General features: G+C 40.0%; 1 protein-coding gene across 3 annotated transcripts in view; it reads right to left on the bottom strand.

Moving 5' to 3' along the window:
• The window catches only part of BCL9 (BCL9 transcription coactivator), a 120,120-nt gene that overhangs the window by 89,053 nt on the left and 10,271 nt on the right, over positions 1-20,796 (bottom strand). The gene's annotated exons all lie outside the window — the stretch shown is intronic.

The following is a 20,796-nucleotide window of genomic DNA, read 5'->3' as shown; positions in this document are numbered from 1 at the left end:
AGTTTCCTCATCTGTAAAAGTCGAGAGTTTGACTAAACAGTTTCTGAGCTGGACACCTCTGATCCTCTGATTAGATGATGACTTAGGACCCTTTCAGTTCTTAAATCTTTTATGATTCTAATAAGAAGAAATCTGAGTGTAGGAAGATCAAATTAAGTGAAATTTAATAAACTGAACTATAAAGTGCTATATTTCTGTTTTTAAAAAAAATCAACTGCACAATCCAAGATAAGGCAGACATTGTCTGAGAAAAATTCTTGTGAAAAAGACCTGGCATTTTCAGTGTACTACAAGTTCAATATGAAGCAAGAGTTTGGGTTACTGTAGGCTATTGTGGTGTGTCTCCCTTCCTCAAGTCTCTCCTTACTTCACTCAGCTGACTTCCTAAAGTACAGGTCTGACCGCTTCTCTCTCTCTCTCTTTCTCACACACACACACACACACACACACACACACACACACACACACACACACACACACACGCACCCTTCCATTTAATAAACTCTATAGGCTCCTTATTGCTTCCAGGATAAACCCTTCATACCCTGGCCCCCTTCCACATCCCTAGTCTTCTTATACCTTCTTACCCTCACAAACAAGATGCTCCATTTCCAGACTGGATATCTTCCCTGGCTGTCCCCCATGCCTGGAATTCTTTCTCTTCCCATTTCCCTCTCCTGGCTTCCTTGAAGTACCACCTAAAATAACATGTTCTATAAGAAGCCTTTCCTGGTGGTAGCAGTGGTGTTGGTGAGCTAGGTGGCAAAGTAAATAGAGCACAGGGCTTGGACTGAGGAAGACCCATCTTCATGAGTTCAAATATGGCCTCAGATACTAGTTGGGTGACCCTGAGTAAGATACTTAACTCTGTTTGCCTCAGTATCCTCAACTGTAAAATGGGCTGGAGAAAAAAATGGCAAACCACTCCAGTACCCTTGCCAAAGAAACCCCAAATGGGGCCATGAAGAGTCGGACACGACTGAAATGACTCAATAACAATAACATAAGAAGCCTTTCCTGTTCCCTCTTAATTCTAGTGCCTTCTCTCTGTCAATTATCTCAAATTTATCCTATATATACATATCTTGTACGTATATGTGTGTATGTATGTATATATCCTTATACATACATAGTTGCTTACATGTTGTCTTCCTCATTAGACTGTGAGCACCTCAAGAACAGGGATTGTCCTTTCCCTTTCTTTGGACCCCCAGTGCTTAGAACTGTGCCTGGCACATAGTAGGTACTTCAAAAATACTAACTGAATGGATGAATGACTACTTATAGAAACACAGTATCCAGAATGAGAAAGAGCTGAGTTCCACTGTACTCTGCCTTGATCAGACCATATCTAGATTACATTTATTTCAGAATGCTGCATTTTGGGAATGATATTGACAAATGGGAGCATATCTAGAGGTAAACCAGGATGATGAGAGGGAGTCATCAACTATGCAAACAAGGATCAGTTGAAGAAATCTGGTTATGTTTAGCCTGAAGAGAAGACTCAGGGGAAAATCCTGTTGATGTATAGGAAGGGCTGTCACGTGGAAAGGTATCAGACATGTGATTAGACATGTTTTACTTGGCCCCAGAGGGCAGACCCAAGAGTAGAACTCCTTAGATGTCTCAGGGAAGCAGATTTTGGCTTTATAGGAGGAAAAATTTGTTAACAATTAGAGTTGTGCAAAAAGCAGAATGAATAAGGCTGCCCTAGGAAGTAGTAGGCTCCCCTTCACTAAGAGGTCTTTAAGCTGAGGTTGGACCAGCCACTTTCCAGGGGTGATGAGAGAGGATGCCTGCCCAGATGGCCCTGCAGTAGGTGACCTCTGAAGTCCCTTCCAAGTCTGGGTTTCTGTGCTTCTAAATTAGTAGCAAAAACATGGTCCTGCTGCTGCTTTATGCTTTGTTTTAGAAAACAAGAGGAAAAACAAAAGAATATGAAATCATCCTTCTGCCCATTATATGCCAAACAATGTCAATCTGTCAAAGATAAATGTCTCAGCCATCCTCCTCCACACTGCCAAACATCCTCAACCTCCACAGAGATAAAGAAAAACCCACCCAATCCACATTCCCCCCCAGGGCCCAATTTAATCCTCTTCCTTGTAATAAACACCTGAGCTAATAACCTTGAGAACCTAACCGCACCCCAAGTGATAAAATGCTAACCTAGCATCCCCACCCCCAGCCTTAGATCATAGATCACAGAATATTAGAATTGGCTATGGACAATAATAATAGCTCACATTTATAGAGAGCTTTACAATTTAGGAAGGACAGTCTTCTCAACAACCCTATGAGGGAGGTGGCATATCAGCTCTGTTTATGCTCTTGTTCAGTCCGTGTCCAACTCTTTGGGACTTTATTTGGGATTTTCTTGGCGAAGATACTGGAGGGGTTTGCCATTTTCTTCTCCACCTTATTTTACAGATGAAGAAACTGAGGAAAACAGGGTTAAGTGACTTGCCCAGGGTCACACAGCTAGGGAGTGTCTTGAGGCTGTATTTGAACTGACTTCTTCCCGACTGCAAGTCCAGCACTCTATCCACTGTACCACCTGGCTACCCCTAACAAATGTGGGTAGGTATTTCCCACCTACAATTAGATTCCTGCCGGTCATCCAAGAGAGGCTGGCCACTTGTTAAAAGGGTGGAGACAAGAAAGTCAGCATTCTACATGGCCTGGCCGATCCCCTTAAAGTTAAACACTTTGTGTTTTAAATTATTGTGAAAAAGACGAGGATAAAAAAAAAAGGACATATGGGTTTTCTAGGGTTTTGTTTTTTGTTTTGTTTTGTTTTTTGGTGAGGAAGAGGAAAGTAGGAGTCTGGATCTGTGATTTCATTGATTTAGAGATCTCCTGGTGAGGAAACTGGCTCCACCGGGTCCTAAGCCCCCATCCTGGTCTCCCAGAGGGGAATACAATACTCCAGGGGTGGTGAAGACCACACCAAGGCAGAGTTGAGTGGGACTAGAATTCTTCTCTCATGTTCTTCCCCTGGAGATGGCGCCAGCACTCGTGCATGGTATGCATGGGACTTGTATGTTGCTAAAATGGCTTATTCAATTCGTCCCAAACAGAATTCACTCTCTTCCCTGCCCTGCCCTGCCCTGCCCTGCCCCTCTCCACCCACGCCCTCCCCACTTCCCTCACTTCCCTATTTCTGTTAAGGGGCACGGCTATCCTTCCAGTTACCCAGGCTGGCAACCTATGAGTCATCCCTGATCTCTCACACCCGAATAGCCAATCGGTTGCAAAATCTTGTTAATTCTCCTTCGCAACATCTCTCCCATCTGTCCCCTTCTCTCCACTCATACAGCCACCAGCCTAGCTCAGGCCCTCTTCACCACTTACCTGGATGATTGCAATTGCCTCCTAATTGGTCTCTGTGCCTCAAGATTCTTCCCTCTCCAATCTATCTTGTACATAGCTGCCAAATTGATATTCCTAAAGCACAGGTCTGACCGTGTTATTGTCCTACTCAAGAAATTCCTCTTCCCTCTAGGATTAAATACAAACTACTCTGGCATTTAAAGCCCTTTACAATCTGGCTCCAGCCTATCTTTTCAGGCTGATTAGAAGTCTTTCTTCATCATGTGCTCTTTGCTACAGACAAATTATTCAATCTCCCACCTCCATGCTTTTGCTTGGGAATGCACTCCTTAGAATATACTTCCTCCTCAATTCCACCTTTTAGAATTCCTAGCTTCCTTCAAAGTTCAGTTCAAGGGCCGTCTCCTATAAAAGGTATTTTCTGTTGCCCTCAGCCTCCACTGTTCTTTTCCCCCCAAAACTACTTTGTATTTATTCTGAACACATTTTGTATTTATTTCTTTGTGTACTAAGCTGGTTTTTCCCAGTAGACTATAAGTGACTTGAATGCAGGGACTTGTTTTTGTCTTTGTAGTCTTAATGTCTCTCACATCACCTAGCACAGAAGGCATTTAATAATTCTTAATGTTAAATGAAGAAATGAGATAGTTATATATCTCTATTATCCATAGGCTGTCCCATTGCCTGAAAGAAATTTTAAAATTCTGTTTAGTGTTTACTGCTTCTGCCAATTATTATAATAATGGTGGTATGGTAATGATGATATAAAAAACAACCACAAACAAAACACAGAAGGTTAGGGACCTTAGAAATCAAATAGTTCAACCCTCTCACTTTATAGATGAAAAAATGGAGGTTCAGAAAAAGGAGATTTATTAGTATGTCTATCTTTCCACAAAGCATCTGACAAACCCTTCATTGCTATTCTTGTGGACTAAAAATGGTTAGGTGAATTTGTCATGGGTTAGATGACTGTACCAAAAGAGTTCAGCCTGATGTCAACTCAATAGAATCTAGAGATCATAAGGATCAGTTGAAGAAACTGGAAAGGTTTAGATTGGAGAAGGAAAGCCCAAGAGAGGAAATGATCATTGCTTCAGGTGTTTGAAAGGCTGTCTTATGGAAGAATGATTAGAATTGTTCTACTTGGCCCCACAGGACAGAACTCAGAAATTCAAGAGTGACAGATTTCAGTCCAGCTTGGGGGAAAACTTCCTAGCAATTAAAGAGATCCAAAAGTGAAATGTAGGTGGTGAAGGGAGTAGGGATTGAACAAGAGAGTGAAATGTCTTTCACTAGAGATCCTTCGGAGGATCACATGTTGGAGATAACATAAGGAAGCCATTAAATAAGGACTGTAGTGAAGAGGCTTCTACAGATCTTAAAAGAATCTCGATTTGCCATCAATAAGATTAAATCAATGAATGCCACATAAACTGTGAAGAGAATGCCCAGCAAAGAGTTAAAAATATTTGGGGCAATGGCAGTATCCTCCAGAATAAATGTAAAATCTCCCAAGGTGACAAGTATGAGGAGGGTAAAACTTCTTTGGATGGACAATTCCCATCATGCTTGTAAAAGAAAAAAAGTTAAGATGGGTACAGCTGTACACATGAAAAAACTGTCCAATAGTTTGCTGCCATTGGTGAGAACTGCCAAGTCAGTCAATCATGTGATTAAGGCCTTTGTTCCAAATGATCTCAGTTAGTATACTACTTTACTATACCTTTTGGACAAGTGAAAATATTTTCTTGTAGAACTCGAATCTGGCCCAACAAACAAACAAAAATCATGTCTGGGATAAGGGCCAGAGAAAACATTTTTGAGAAATTTACGAATAACCATAAAGAGGAGATGAGAATGAGAGAAGACTTTTGGTCTTCACTTTGGCATTTAACCTACCAAGGAAACAAATAAGCATGGGAAGAGGTTCCCATTGTCTTCCAGGGAATGAATGTCAGGGAAAAGCCACTTGTGAGATGGCAGAGATAATGCACTATCTCAACAGAGACCCAGGGCATAGAGTCCAAGTCTGCAGTCATGCTAAACACAGTTCTGAAATCCCCATGGTCGGCATATGGGAAATAACATAAAAAGCACTTCCCTAAGCAATTAATTTTGGGTCAAGCATTCACTTATATGAGGTGAGGGGTGGCGGTAGAGATAAAAGTATCAGTTCATTTCCTAATTCTTTGATCTATTATCCCTCTGGCTCATTTTAAATTTAAGATAAGACTGAAGTAGTTCACTGGTGTTTACCACAATCAATTGTATTGGTGAGTTCATTTCTTTGAAGTGAATTTACTGACATGAAAGGTACTAGACTGATGGCCTTGAAGACCATATTTATTATCTGTTTTGTGCTCCACCTACCACTATCCCTTAAGGATCTCTTTCAGGATAAGAGGATAATTCAATGCTCCCCTCTTTATTTGCATTCAACAATCATTTATTCACTCAACAAGTACTTATTAAAATCCTGCTATGGCAAAGTACTAGGCTACCATTGCAGAGACAAAGCTAGATAAGACACCTGTTCTTCCCTCGAGCTGCTTACAGTCTAACAGGTGGACATCCAAACATGCAAGCCACTATGACACAAAGCTGAGTGAGATACATGCAAAGAAAAAGGTCTGGACAAAATGCTGTGTGAATTTGGAGGAGGGGGGATCACTTTCACCTGGGGGTGGAGGGGTCAGAGAAGGTTTCATCGAAATGGGGGCATCTGAGCTGGGCCTCAATGGAAGGGAAGACTATTCACAAGATGCTGAAGTGGAATCTAGATTTGGAGTCAGGGTACCCTGGGTTGAAATCCCTCATCTTTCACTCACGACCTGTATGACCTTAGGGAAGTCACAAAATCACTGCACCTCAATTTCCTCATCTATTAAATTCGGGGTTGAACATCGATAAAAATTTATTAAGAATTTATTATGGGGAGGCAGCTAGGGGGTGCAGTGGATAAAGCAACGGCCCTGGATTCAGGAGGACCTGAGTTCAAATCTGGCATCAGACACTTGACACTTACTAGCTGTGTGACCCTGGGCAAGTCACTTAACCCTCATTGCCCCGCCAAAAAAAAAGAAAAAAGGATCTATTATGGGCCAGGCACTGTGCTAAGCACTGGGTGACCTCTAAGGGCCCTTTCAGTTCTAAATCCACAATCCTAGAATATTTTGAATGGATAATATGGGGAGGAGGGAGTGATGAGGGAGACACAAGCAGAGTGAGTAGCATACACAACGGTACAGTTTCGAGAGGGCAGGGCTAGTACAAGGAATACAGATTAGTCGAATTTGGCTGGAATGTAATATAGTAAAATACATAATGGGAAATAGCATGAGATAAGGCTGGTTAGTTGGTTGAAAGCTGACTGTGAAGGGTCTTACATGCCAAGATCAAGAGTTTTATATATTCACCAGGAAGCACTAGGGAGTTTCTGAGAGTGTCTCAGTAAAGGTATAATGTAATCACATCACAGTGAATTGGGAAGATTATTCAGGAAGGATATAAAGGATGCATCAAAAAATAGACTAGAGGGAGGAAGACTATAGAGGATGGAGTGTGGGGAGTCGATACTAATTACAATGATCTAGGTGAGAAGAGGTGAGGGCCTAAACATGAGTGGTCACATTAAGAGTCTAGAGGAGGGGACAAAGGAGAGAGAACTATGTTAGAACTAGAAATGACAGGTTTGGGCAATTGAATGAGGAGAGAGAACAGATAGCTATTTTTATGCTTATAAAACATCTTTTAATAATTATTCTTCAGAACAGTCTTAGGGACTTTTCCTATGCATATTACTAAATTGTGAAGGGGCTGAGTGGAATAAAGGTAACTAGAAGCAATCCCACTTAAATGATTCCATAGTTAAGTGATCTGATGATGGGAGCTCAGTATTGATGTTATTTCATTATCGATGATGTCTTTACAACATAATGTACTTTCCCAGGTTATCTCATTTTATCATGTCTATTTTAACTGTTACTTTGTCTGAGATCATGATTGCAACCCTTGATTTTTCTAATTCATCTGAAAAACAATAGATTTCTTCCCTAGCTCCTCATCTTAACTCTATTTACATCTTTACATTTCAAATGTGCTTCTTGTAAATAACATATTATTGGATTCTGAATTTCAATGAGTTGTGCCACTCTATGTTTTATGGGTGAGTTCACCCCATTCACATTTACAGTTATGATTATTAGCTAAGATTATTTTTCTTCCATCATATACTATTATAATATTTCCTCTTTTTGTTTTCTATTCTCTTTCTTTTACAAAGAAAAAGGAGGGGTGAAAGAAAGGATTTGGGACTAATACTAGTTACACTTAATTAAAATGATCTGATCCTATTCCTTTGTTCCTCTCTTTACCTAAGCCAGAACTAAATTACTAGGTCTTACCATTTCTTTGCCTTCTTTTAATCTCCATTTTAATTATCCCCAGTAATTGTTTTATTTCATTTTTTACTATTAGTCATCATGCCTCAGCTATCTCTGTGGGCTTTTTGGTGAGTTCTTTCTGGCATCTCCTTTGGAGAAGGGCCCCAGACCAACCATCCCTTATTCTCTGGCCACCATGAAGCAAGTGAGCCACTATGACCCTATGTGGGTACTACCTCTACTTTCCCCTTTTATATGTTGTCCTTCCTCAATTAAAATGTAAGCTCCTTTAGGAAAGGGACTGTCTTTTTACCCCCTTGTATTTGTATCCCCAGCACTTAGCACACTGCCTGGTACATACTACAGCATTTAATTAATGCTTATTGACTGACCAATTAACTGTCTTGTTGACTAACTCTTCCTGTCTCAACTCTACCCCAAAACTCCCCTCTTTTCTCCCTCCCTGACATTATATACTTCCCTATTGATTTTTTTTTTTGCGGGACAATGGGGTTTAAGCCTATTGATTTTTAATATGTTCTTATACTATACTATGTGTGTGTGTGTGTGTGTGTGGTCCAACCCTCCTCTGGTTCAATTTGGATTCGAATCAATTCTATGAGATGGCTACTCCCCCAACCCCAACCTCTATCTATATCCTTGCTTTGATGTGCTCCAATTATGGGGAATGATAAGTTACTTCCTCTTCCTCATTGCCTCCCTGTGTGCTCTCCATCACCACCTTTTCTTTACTCTCTTAAATCAAACAAAATAGCACAAAATGCTACCTGGGCATTATCTGTCTCCCTTCATTCCTTTTTTGTCTCTTAAAGATGGTGCAGTTTTGAAGGTATAATGATTTCTTCCCCTCACCCCCACTCCTCCTTTTAGCATGTAAACACTTGCTCATCATTAAACTCTTCCAATTTGCTCAAATAAAGTTACCTTTCTGGGTGTCTCTCATTTGTAAAGATTTGTTGTATAGTTCTAAACTATTTTCCAGTTTGGATAGTGCACCAATGTGCCAGGCTTCTTCCCACAGCCCCTTCAACATATTAAGCACCGATTCTTGAGAGTTGCCCTTTTCCTGAGAAGAGCTGAGGCAAAGAGTACAGGTGAGGTCTGAGTTTGCCCAACACTGACAGGAGAAGCAGCAGCTGGTTTTTTGTTTTTTTTAGTGAGGCAATTGGGGTTAAGTGACTTGCCCAGGGTCACACAGCTAGTGTTAAGTGTCTGAGGTCGGATTTGAACTCAGGTCCTCCTGAATCCAGGGCTGGTGCTTTATCCACTGTGCCACCTAGCCGCCCAGCAGCTGTTTTACAAAAGAAAGTGCTGATGGACCTGGATCCCAGAAAGCAATAGCCAAAAGGGAGAACTTTGGGGGCAGCTAGGTGGCACAATGGATAGAGCACCAGCCCTGGATTCAGGAGGACCTGAGTTCAAATCCAACCTCAGACACTGAATACTTACCAGCTGTGTGACCCTAGGCAAGTCACTTAACCCCAATTGCCTCACCAAAAAAAAAAAAAAAAAAAAAAAAAGGAGAACTTTGTGCTCCCTCAGAAAACAGGAAATATGTAAGAGATGGGAGAGTTGTACTTTGGTTAGTGATGGGAGAACCACACTTTTTCCTTCAAAGAACTTTAGCCAAATTGGGAGGAAAGTTATATCCTTGGGGGCTAGATAAGGCTGTCTGGGATTTATGGCCACACTAGAGAAATTCAGCAATTCTCTGAAGGATCTAGTAACATACTGATCACCTAGTTAGAGAATTCATGGAGAACTAAGTGTCGGTAAATGATGAAGGATTATTCACACTCTGGTGTGAACCATCTCACCCACTTTGGTCACATGGACATCACCTCCAAGTAAAGCGGCCCTTTAGCAATCAAGGATCCTGGTTCCATTCTTTGGTTTTCTCCCAAAGAAGAATTCTCCAACTGTGCTTACCCCTTTAACTCTCCTTCCTTAGGATGCCTTTGTTGAGTCTAAGATCCTTTTTATCTGAGACTAACGTTTTTGACATAAACCATAGCTAATGTAGTTAACTGTGAGACATAATACCAGGAATGGTATTTTCTTTCTGACTTGGTATACTCCAGAAGCATGATAATCAGAGGGATTTTTCCCAGTTAGATAATGTAGCTATAAGCATAAGGTTGTTTCTCCCTGCCCCCAGCTGACTCTACATATAATTACAGATAGAATCATTCACAGAATTGTACAGAACTTGTTGCTGCAGTGATACTCTGTGCTGGAAAGTTGCATAGGGTAACTAAAAAAATTAAAAGCATTTATAAAATGCTTTAAGGCAAGGCATTTTACAAATATTTTCTCATTTTACCTTCAAAACAACCTTGGGAAGTAAGTGTTATTGTCATCCCCATTTTATAGATGAGGAAACTGAGGCAGATACATCAAGGAACTTGCCCAAGGTTACACAGATAGTAAATGTCTGAAGCTGGAGGGTGGATTTGAACTCAGGTCTTCCTGACTCCAGATCCTGTGTCCTATCCACCTAGCTGCTACATGAAAGGCAATTCTTCATATCTGTTCTACATTTTTAATATTTTAATTTTAATGTCTTCTGATCTTATTGCATTATTAGAAATTTCTCTGATCACTCTTGGCCTTCTAGGATTGATAAGCCCTCCCACTTTGGGGACATTTTACTGCTCCTCAGTACATCCTAAAGAGCATATGTAGGGACAAAAAGAGCTTTGCTCTTGTTCAGAGTTCAGTTGGAAGAATGTGATAGGCATAGGGCTGGGGAAGGGAAGGAGAATATTCACAGGCATTGAATTGAGGATACAGGCAGAGAACATGCTACTAGAAAGTACTACTTCTTTCTACCCTCCTTGTGCCCCTGTCATACAAAGTGGGGAGGCAGCAAGGAAGGGAGAGCAGCTAGGTGGCACAGTGGACAGAGTAGACAGAGTGTTGGGCCTGCAGTCAAGAAGACCTGAGTTCAAATCTGATCTCAGACATTTACTAGCTATGTGACCCTCGGTATGCCATTTAACCCTGTTTGCCTCAATTTTCTCATCTCTAAAATTACTTGGAGATAGAAATGGCAAACCCACTCGAGTACCTTTGGCAACAATATCCAAAATGGGGTCATAAAGAGTTGGATACAGCTGAACAACAACCAGAAAGGAGGAAGGTTACAAATGAATGACATAAGACCAAGAGTTAGTGAACAGGGAGGTGCCTGTGGCCAAGCCATGACTAGGTATCAACATACCATGAATAAGAACTGGCATGCCATCTTTTAACACATATTGCAGTCTGCCAGCCTATGTATTTATTAATCTTTTAAAAGTTTTGTGGGGGAAGCTAGGTGGTAAAGTAGATAAATCACCAGCCTTGGATTCAGGAGGACTTGAGTTCAAATCCGGCCTCAGACACTTGACACTTACCAGCTGTGTGACCATGGGCAAGTCACTTAACCCTCATTGCTCTTCCCCCCCCCCCCCAAAAAAAGTTTTGGTAGGGTAGGATGCTGCAACTAATAGCTAAATGAGGTTGGGGGATTATCTGGATTTCAATTATCCAGTCTATCTTTGACCTCCATTACCAAGGATAATCAGAAGTCTGCTATAGTGATTTTTCTGAAACTTTCATTAATTTTAAATACATTTGTGTAGTGTCAGTATTTTGCCTTTTTTCCCCAAATGAAAATGCCCTTGTCTTTTTGAGTTTTTCATTATAGGTAATTTCCTAGTCTGTCTTAGAGAATTTCTGTTGTTCTTCCCTGGACTTTTTATATTTCTGCTTTGTTTTCTTTGAAAAGAAAGGACCAAAGCAGAATCCTGATTTTGGAGGTAAAGTCATAACATCAATGTATATCATTAAAATGTTTTATTATAATTACATAGAAATATTCAATGCCAAATTATAGGCAGCATATTATTTTCTGCATTCTCCTTTATCCCATTCTTAAAGTTAATGCAGCCTATTATATCTCATTCCCTCTTTTGACTGCCACTGCACATTGAACAGATGTCTCCATTGAGCCATCCACAATGAGCCCTAGATCCTTTCCTGAGCACTTACAACTATAGTCATTCAGAACCCATCAGTGTGGATGAGCTGCTCCTATTGTTGCTTCTAGTGTACATCAGCTTGCACTTGTCTACATCAAATTTCATAGAATCACAGATATTAGAGATGGAAAGGACCTATTAGGTCATCAAATGCACCCTTTGCTTTGCCCACAACAGCAAATAAAGTAACGCTATCTGGTCATACTACTTCAATGATGCTTATTAGCGGAGATCACAATTTCCGAGACTGCCATGGTCTCTTTCTGTACAAGGTCACTTAAGAAACTGTTCAAAACTTTAAAACCCTTCACAACTTGGCCCCTTCCTACCTTTTTCGTCTTCCTATCTCTTACTCCTCTCCATCTACTCTTTGATCCAGTGACACTGGCCTCCTGGCTATTCCTCATGCAAGATATCCCATCTACAAGCTCCATGCATTTGCACTGGCTCTCCCTCCATGCCTGGAATTCTCTCCCTGTCTCTCTCGGTCTCAGTGTGTGTCTCTCTGTCTCTCCTTGTCTCTGGCTCCTGACTTTTCTGTCTTCACTTTCTGCAAGAACCTTTCTCAGGACATCCCCCCGCCTCCATCCCTCCCTGCTTAATGTAAATGCCTTTTGAGATTTCCTCCAATTTACCCTGTCTATAAGCTTGTCTGTATATACTTGTTTATATGCTGTCTCCCCCATTAGAATTTGAGCTCCTTGAGTGATGGGACTATGTGTTTGCCTTTCTTTGTAAATCCAGGACTTAGCACAATACCCGGAATCGTAAATGCAATGTTGATTGCCTGTTCATTGGAATGCTGTCCCTTCACACAGAAAACTGTATGAAGACATGCATTTATGATTCTTCTACCAACAAAGCAGAGAATAAGCTTCACTACTTTTACTCATGGAATAATACTGTTTGTTACACCAGAGAATACTTCAGCTAATTTTACACCAGCACTCAGAGTTAAGTGACTTGCCCAGGGTTACACAGGTTGTAGGTGTCTGAGGCCAGATTTGAACTCAGGAGGATTAGTCTTCCTGACTCCAAGGGCCAGCACCCTATCCACTGTGCCACCTAAACTTATTCAGAGTAGTATATACACTTTCAGACACATTCTATTCCCATCCTATGAAAATGAGATATAATTATCCGCTATTATGTTGCCTAAAAACCTAACTATGTTAGAAGGTTCAATAGTTTTCTCCAAAACTTTCTGCAGAGAAAGAATCACTAGCGGAAAAGACTTTAAAATATCTTCTAAGTTTTTTCCTACAATTCGGGGGACATACTTACTGTCTTTCTATAGCCTAACAAACAGGGTCCAACTATCTCTCCTGGGCAGAATGAACAAACTTTTGTGACGCCAGAAAAACAGGTAACATTTCAGAGGGCTCAGCAAGAGCCCATGTGCCACACCTAGGTTGCACTGGGACTCTGCTCCTTGACCAAAAAAATGTTAGGGTTAGCCTTTAAACTGTTAGGCAGATGCCCAACAAGTTTCTGGGCTAGTCTAAGAGAAAGGGATTGATTCAGCCTTCAAAGTAAACAGTTCTCAAGAATGGGAAAAAAATTTTTTTATCAAATATCTCTGATAAGAGTCTGATATCCAAGATGTATAAGTAACTAATGTAGATATCTAAGAACAAGGGCCATTCTTCAATGAGTAAGTGGTTAAAAGAATATAAACAAACAGTTCTGAAAAAAAAATTAAGAAATAACTATATGAAAGAATGTTCCAAATCACTGATTAGAAGAGAAATGCATATTTTTTAAAAAACTCTACTACAATTTTATCTCATTGCAAAAATAACAAAAAATGGAAATAATAAATGATGGAGGGGCTTCAAAAAGACAGGCATAGGGGAACCTAGGTGACACAGTGGATAAAGCTCCAGCCCTGGATTCAGGAGGACCTGAGATCAAATCTGACCTCAGACACTTGACACTTACTAGCTGTGTGATCCTGGGCAAGTCACTTAACCCTCATTGCCCCGCAAAAAAAAAAAAAAAAAAGACAGACCCAAGAATAATTGTTGGTATAGCTGTGAATTGACCCAACCATTTGGGAAAGCAATTTAAAGAAATTGTGCTACTTTTAAAAATGTGATTAAAATGGGGCAGCTAGGTGGTGCAGTGGATAGAGCACTGGCCCTGTAGTCAGGAGTACCTGAGTTCAAAATCCAGTCTCAGACACTTAACACTAGCTGTGTGACCCTGGGCAAGTCACTTAACCCCAATTGTCTCACTAAAAAAAAAAAAAAGTGATTAAAATGTCCATACCCTTTGACCCAGAGATCCTATTACTAGACATATATACCAAGGAGATCAAAGACAGAGAGGCCACAACATACCTGACTATTCATAGCATCACTTTTTGTAATAACAAAGCACAGCAAAGTAGGTGGCTCAATATGGTGGAGTGATTACATGGATGGAATATCCACACTGAAGAAATGATGTTCTAATAAGTAAAGAACTGTTATTGTGTTTTAAGAAATGAAGAATTCAGAGGAGTCTGGGAAATCATATGAACTGATCCAGAGTGAAATAAGTAGAATGAAAAGACATGCTGACTTTGCCAAGGAAATGGAAAGAAAAACAACAAAAGAAACTGAATGCTGTGTAGTGGTAAAGACCAAGCTTGGCCCAGAGGAAGAAGTAAGAATATGAACCTACTTCCTCTTGCCAAACATAAGGAACTATGGTTAATATACTGCATATACTATCAAGCAGCTGAAGTATTGGTTGAACTGCTTTTTTCCCTTTTTCTCTTTTTTTTTTGGTGAGGCAATTAGGGTTAAGTGACTTGCCCAGCGTCACACAGCTACTAAATGTTAAGTGTCTGAGGTCGGATTTGAACTCAGGTACTCCTGAATCCAAGGCTGGTGCTCTATCCACTGCGCCATCTAGCTGCCCCCCCCCTTTTCTTTTTAAACCCTTCTTTTAAGTATAAGGAATGGCTTATTGGGGAGGGCAGAGCAGAGAGCTATATTCAGAAATTATTAATTATCAATCAATAATCAAGATATAAATAATAACTAACACATATATAGTACTTTGAGGTTTACAAAACACTTTACATTTATTTATGTGATCTCATCTGAACCTCACAACAACCCAGTGATATAGATGCTATTGTAATTCCTATTTTCCAGAAGAGGAAACTGAGGCTGAGAGAGATTAAGCGACCTGCCCACCAGCTGGTAAATGTCTGAGGCAGGCTTCCAACTCAAGTATTACAAAATCCAAGTCAAGGATTCTTTTTATTCTCTCCTTTTCTTAGTCCACCTATCTACCTCTATATAAGAAAATAAGATTTCTAAAAAAGTAAACTCTAGTCATGTTTAAAACTTGCTACAATTAGTAAAATTCTTTCTCTAATCTCTCATTCTTGTGCTGTAACCAAGCTTTCTCTCAGTAGAGACAGAACAAAAATGCATCCGAATATTTGCAAGTATCCTTCATATGTGAAAATATGTAAAGCTGAAAAGGTTGCTCTAATCTGGCCTATGAAGTCTTATTTTTTAATTCTGAGATCAAACCCAAGGACTCTTCTTTGAACCGTCTTATTCCCTGTTCACTCATGGAGCCTAGAATTGGACAGAGTATTCACGTAAGAAAGAGTCTGACCATTGCTGAGCATAATGAACGTACACCTTCCCTGAAACAGCTAGCATTTCTTGATAGTCTGCCATGTGCCCGGCATTATCCTCGGCACTCTTTTAGAGGAGAGGGAGAGGTACAAAAGAAGTAAAATAAGATACAATTCCTACCCATAAGTAGCTTAATACAACTATTTATTTATCCTAGCATCATACTTGATTTTTAAATTTTGACTTGGCAACTGTATCAATTCATCCTGGCACCTTCCCATCCACCCACTCTTGCTTGTTAATAAATATATTAAATAACATCACTCTCAATGGACTAGCCCTTAAGCACCCCTCCATCAACTTTTCCCCCCCTCTGGTTGGGAATTGGCTATTTCTTTCTAAGCACTTCTTTCCATCAACTATGCGGATTTGTATCCATAAATAATCGTCATCTTTCATCACCTGATTATCCTTTATTTTCTTGGGCCTTTGTGGAGGACTATATATAAAACCTTTAAACATGAAAATTAAATCGCTTTTATGGGCTTTCTTTGTGTCTGATACTCTGAGTTCTCAAAGCCTTAGTGCTAAGGTAGCTATACTTACCTTTGGGAAAATACAGTGACTCTCCTTGAAGATAAAATTTTCTTATCGAATGTCTCTGTGTTTCTGGGGTGGCACAGAGCTCTCCCCACCCCATTGGCCTCATACACAAGCTGCAGGCATACTTGGCAAATGAAACAGATAGACTTCACCAGCTGGTTTATAATCTGTGCCTCTTGTATATAAAAATTAGCCCCTAACCAAAGAAATCATAAAGCCTCAAAACAAGAAATGACAGAACAAGAGGTTTAAGAGTATGGAACTGGAGTAGAAGAGAAAGTGGAATGTTCCATGGTCTACAAAATGCTCAGAAATGAATATACAGTTCTTCTTGTGAGCGGAAAAGTGGAATGGGCAGAAGAGATATCCTCATAGAGAAATTTGCAATCAAATCTCCTTTTTCAAAATGGGGTAGTTTTCCTAAGAGGTTACACAGAATCAGAATCTAGACCATAGCTCTTTTTGTATTTAAAGGGATTTATTTATAGCTTGTATTTTCAATGTGCACTATTAAAATACATCACTTTCAGAACAATTTTCCTTTCAGTTTTCTCTAGTGTATTGCAGACTTGGATTCAATAAACTCTTAATTTAGGCACCCTTGCAGCAAGTAGCCATCACACAGTCTCCTTCCACCATACACCAAATACCTGAAGCCTACAGACACTAAACAAACAAAGCTTCCTTCCCCAAACACTACAATCCCCCAGGGATGACACAAAATCCTGTGTGTCTGTATTAGCCAAAACAAAACGACTGCAAGTTTCACAACAAAGGAATTCCCTGCAAGTCCCTTCTAGACAAATGATGGCTTGCCCCTTTTCAACTGATATCAGTGGTGGATTTCACCTTGTTTATTTATTGTTTCAAAGGAAAGGTAGTTGGATTTTCATGGAAACCACTAAGAATGTCCATTTCCTTGTCCTTCTGTCTGGGTAGCATTTTGGATTTTCATTCAAAAAACTGAACAGACTTTTCACAATTTTTTAAAACATCTAAGGAAGAACAAGGAAATGGGGGAAAACAGTAAATACACATTTCTTTGCCTATACAATATCTTATAGAGATAGAATCCTAATCCTAATTTGCAGGTGTGTCCATCTATGGAAACTGTGACTGTGCCTCTGCTTTCCTAGATGTGACTGTGTGAGGCTAAGCAAGATAACAAATGTAAAATTTTAAGTCGTTTGGGAGAAGGGAAAAACAAATTCAGAGTTTTGTCATATAAAGTACTTCAAAACATTTTGGAGGGTAAAAATATGTATATGAGAGACTTCAAAGCATTTGTCATCCACTCAGAGTTCAATACTTCTAGGATCTGTGATTTTATTGGTGTAGTCCTCCCTCCCCATCAATGGACACTTCAGTCCCCCTAGGACTTAGTGGATGGTATTCATCACCTAATGGACAAATGTCCAACAGTGATACTTTCTTAAAGGGTTGTCAGATGGAAGAAAGATTAGATTTTTCTCTGTGTAGCTACAGAAGGCAGAACCTAAAACCAATGGGCAGAAATTTCAGGGAGTTTCTACACTGGCTGTCAGATAACCAACAAAGAATTCTTGAATGGGCCCATAATTAAGGCCTTTGTATTTTGGTAAAACCTGTCAGAGTTGTCCTCCATGGACCCAGACTTTAAGAACGGGCAAATGACTATATTATTGAGCTTTATCTTTTTTCCCCTAGATGAAGGAACTCAAGCCCAAAGACAGTGATTTTCTATGGTAGGAACAAGAAAGCTAGAAAATTCTGAATCCTGCTGTTAACTATGGACATGTTATCAGGATTTGGTAAGAATGTTTACTCTTGGGTGCTAAAATCTGTCTCTAAGGGTTAATAATTAGTAAGTAAAGGAGAAAAGTACCCGACAAATTCCTATACCATTTCAAAAGGAATTACATTTGAAATTAAGGGTGTTACAAGCATGAGTAGTGAATTTATCCGATGATTTTCTCTACCTTCTTTTCCCCATCTTCATTCAAATTTCAGAAGCAGCAACTTACAAAAGTAGGGCAGGTACTATAATCACAAAGTCTTGGCTATAAAAGGGACCATGGAGGTCACCTAGCCCGGCCTTCCATAGGAACATATACTCTACAGAATTTCCCACAGGTGGCCATTTAGCTCCAGCTGTAATACTTTCTTTCAGTGACAAAGAACTCACTATTTCATAACATCACCTATTCCATTTTCAGATGAGTCATGGTTAGAAAAGTTTTCCTTTTAATGAACCAACTTCTGTCTCCCTTTAATCTCTACCCACTAGCTTTAGTTTTGCCCTCTGAAGTCAGACAGAGAAAATCTCATCTCTCTTCTACTTGGCGGCCCTTCAAAAATTTTGAAGACAACCAATACGTTTCCTAAATCGTCTCTTCTTTAGGCTAAACCTCACCATTTTCTTCAGTTTTTCCAGACCCCTTCATCATCCTGCTTTTCCTGTGAGTACACTCTGGTTCACTAATATCCCTCTTAAAATGTGATGACCTGAACTCAACCCAAATATTCCGGAGGTGATAGAATTACTAAAGATCGGGATGCTACTGATACCTGCCTTGTTTAGCCCCTTATACTTCTATCGTGGGGCCATCTCCAGTCATCCTAATCTGTATCTTGCCACTGGACCCAGATGGCTCCAAAGGAGAGAGTGAGACTGGTGACTTTACATAGCCCTGCCACACTTTAAATCCAATTCACTTGTAAGCGATGACATCACCTCCTCGATGTCATGGTCCTCTTCGAGAATGGACAAACAAGAACAGCAACAACATTTCTAATAATGCAGCCTAAGTTCCCATTAAGGTTTTTTAACTTTTTAAAATTTTTTGACAGCCACATTTCCCTATGATCTCATATTGAGCCTGCAGTCCACCAAAACCCCCCAGATCTTTTGCCACATGAACGATTCTTCACAAGATCACAGAATTCAGAGATGGAAGAGGATTTAGAGACCATATAGAGCAACTCGCTCATTTTATCTATGAGGAAGGTGAGAGTCATGTCTCCCAATCCCATATTTATGTAGTTGATTTTTTTAACCTAAGCAGAGGACATAAGATTCAAACTTCCCCATCATTTTATCAGCTCTTTCTTTCCTTTCTGTCAAGATCTTTTGAATCTTTATTCTGTCATCCAGTAACAAATCACACTTGGTAAGTCTTCATCATTTCCCCCATGATTTCCATAACGTATCTACTTGTCCTTAGGCCAATGGTTTCAGAAAATGTATCATGACAAATGTAAAGTTTGAGTCATTGGTATTTTGGTGCCTTAAAGCTGATCCCTTACTTTCTCCAAAAGCATCTGAGTAAACACAATGGAAGGTATACATCCCAAGGAGATTTCCACTGCAAAGCAAGCAAGAACAGACAAACCAAGAGAGGCATCCAGTGTCAGCCCATTTTTGATTCATACTTATTATACTGAAACACATGAATTCAAAAGAGCTTTTTCTTTTGAAAATGGCACTTCAGGCTTGGCTTCTTGCACGTGTGCCCTGCATGCTGACTGGCATATTCATTTAAAACCCATAAATTAAAATCTCACATATTCATACTGCGGCGCCTTTCACTTCAAAAAATTTGACAAACTTTATACAGTATATGCATATGTACAGGGATCCATCATCACACCCTTTACATCCCCCATATTCCATCACTCCACATCCCTAAAGACAAAAAGACAAAAAGACAAAACCATTCCCTTCTTATTACCTCCAGCAAGTAACTACAAGGTTTGAAATGGACCTCCTTTTCTGTTGTCTTTTGCAATTCACCTTAAGAGAAGACTAAACAACAATTAATAAAAATTTATTAAACGTGCACAGCACTGACCTAGGTGCTGAGGCAGATACAAAAATCAATACTCTGCCTCTCTGATTGGAAAACAGGAAGGGAAAGCAAAGAACTCCTCCCAAGACCTCCATTTAAAAAGGGCTCAGAGAGCAGCCAGCTCTCTACATTCCTTCCACTGGACTCCATCATGTCCCTGAGCTAGGTACCTTCTTCTCTCTCATCCCCTTTTCAGCCTTTTTTTTTTTTTTTGGTGGGGCAATGAGGGTGAAGTGACTTGTCCAGGGTCACACAGTTAGTAAGTGTCTTAGGCCAGATTTGAACTCAAGTCCTCCTGAATCCAGGGCTGTTGCTTTATCCACTGTGCCACCTAGCTGTACCATACCCCTTTTCAGCTTTCTTTTGCGTGTTGTCTTCCCCCATTAGAAAATGTCAGCTCCTTGGGGGCAGGGACCATCCTTTTTTTTTTTTTTAATTTGTATCCCCAGCACTTAGCACAGTGATTGGCACATAGTAGACACTTAATAAATGTTTGCTGACTATTGATCTACCTTCAAGGAATTTAAAATCTAGTTGAGAGGGAGTTAAGGCATGCGCAAAAAGCTTTAATAAAATTATAGCATACGGGCTTAAAAGAGGTAGAAGGAACTCTTGGGGAGGCAAGGCTACCACCAGTTGGGGCCTCAGGGTGGTGAGCAATCAGGGAGGCCTTTAAAGAGTGGGTAGAAATCTGAACAATTAATGAAACTATTGAGTGATAAGTTGACCTTTTCCTTTGAAAGGTTACTTTGCTCTCCTAATAGAAGGTGCAAAGAACAATGATTGGTAATGTCATTGTGGATAGAACATTGGACTTGGAATCAAATCTCTCACCAGACTCAGTTACTAGCTTTGTGTTCAAAGGCAAGTCATTTAAGCTCTCAGAAGCTCAGTTTTCTCATCTATAAAATGGGGATAAAACTATCTGTAATGTGAAGAAAGTTCTCTGCAAACCTTATCTTGCTCTATAAATGTGAGTTATTATTGTTATTATTACTATAAGCCAGAATATCAA

Source organism: Dromiciops gliroides, chromosome 4 (assembly GCF_019393635.1).
Source record: "Dromiciops gliroides isolate mDroGli1 chromosome 4, mDroGli1.pri, whole genome shotgun sequence".
NCBI classification, from domain to species: Eukaryota; Metazoa; Chordata; class Mammalia; order Microbiotheria; family Microbiotheriidae; genus Dromiciops; species Dromiciops gliroides.
This window is presented reverse-complemented; position numbering and strand designations above follow the sequence as displayed.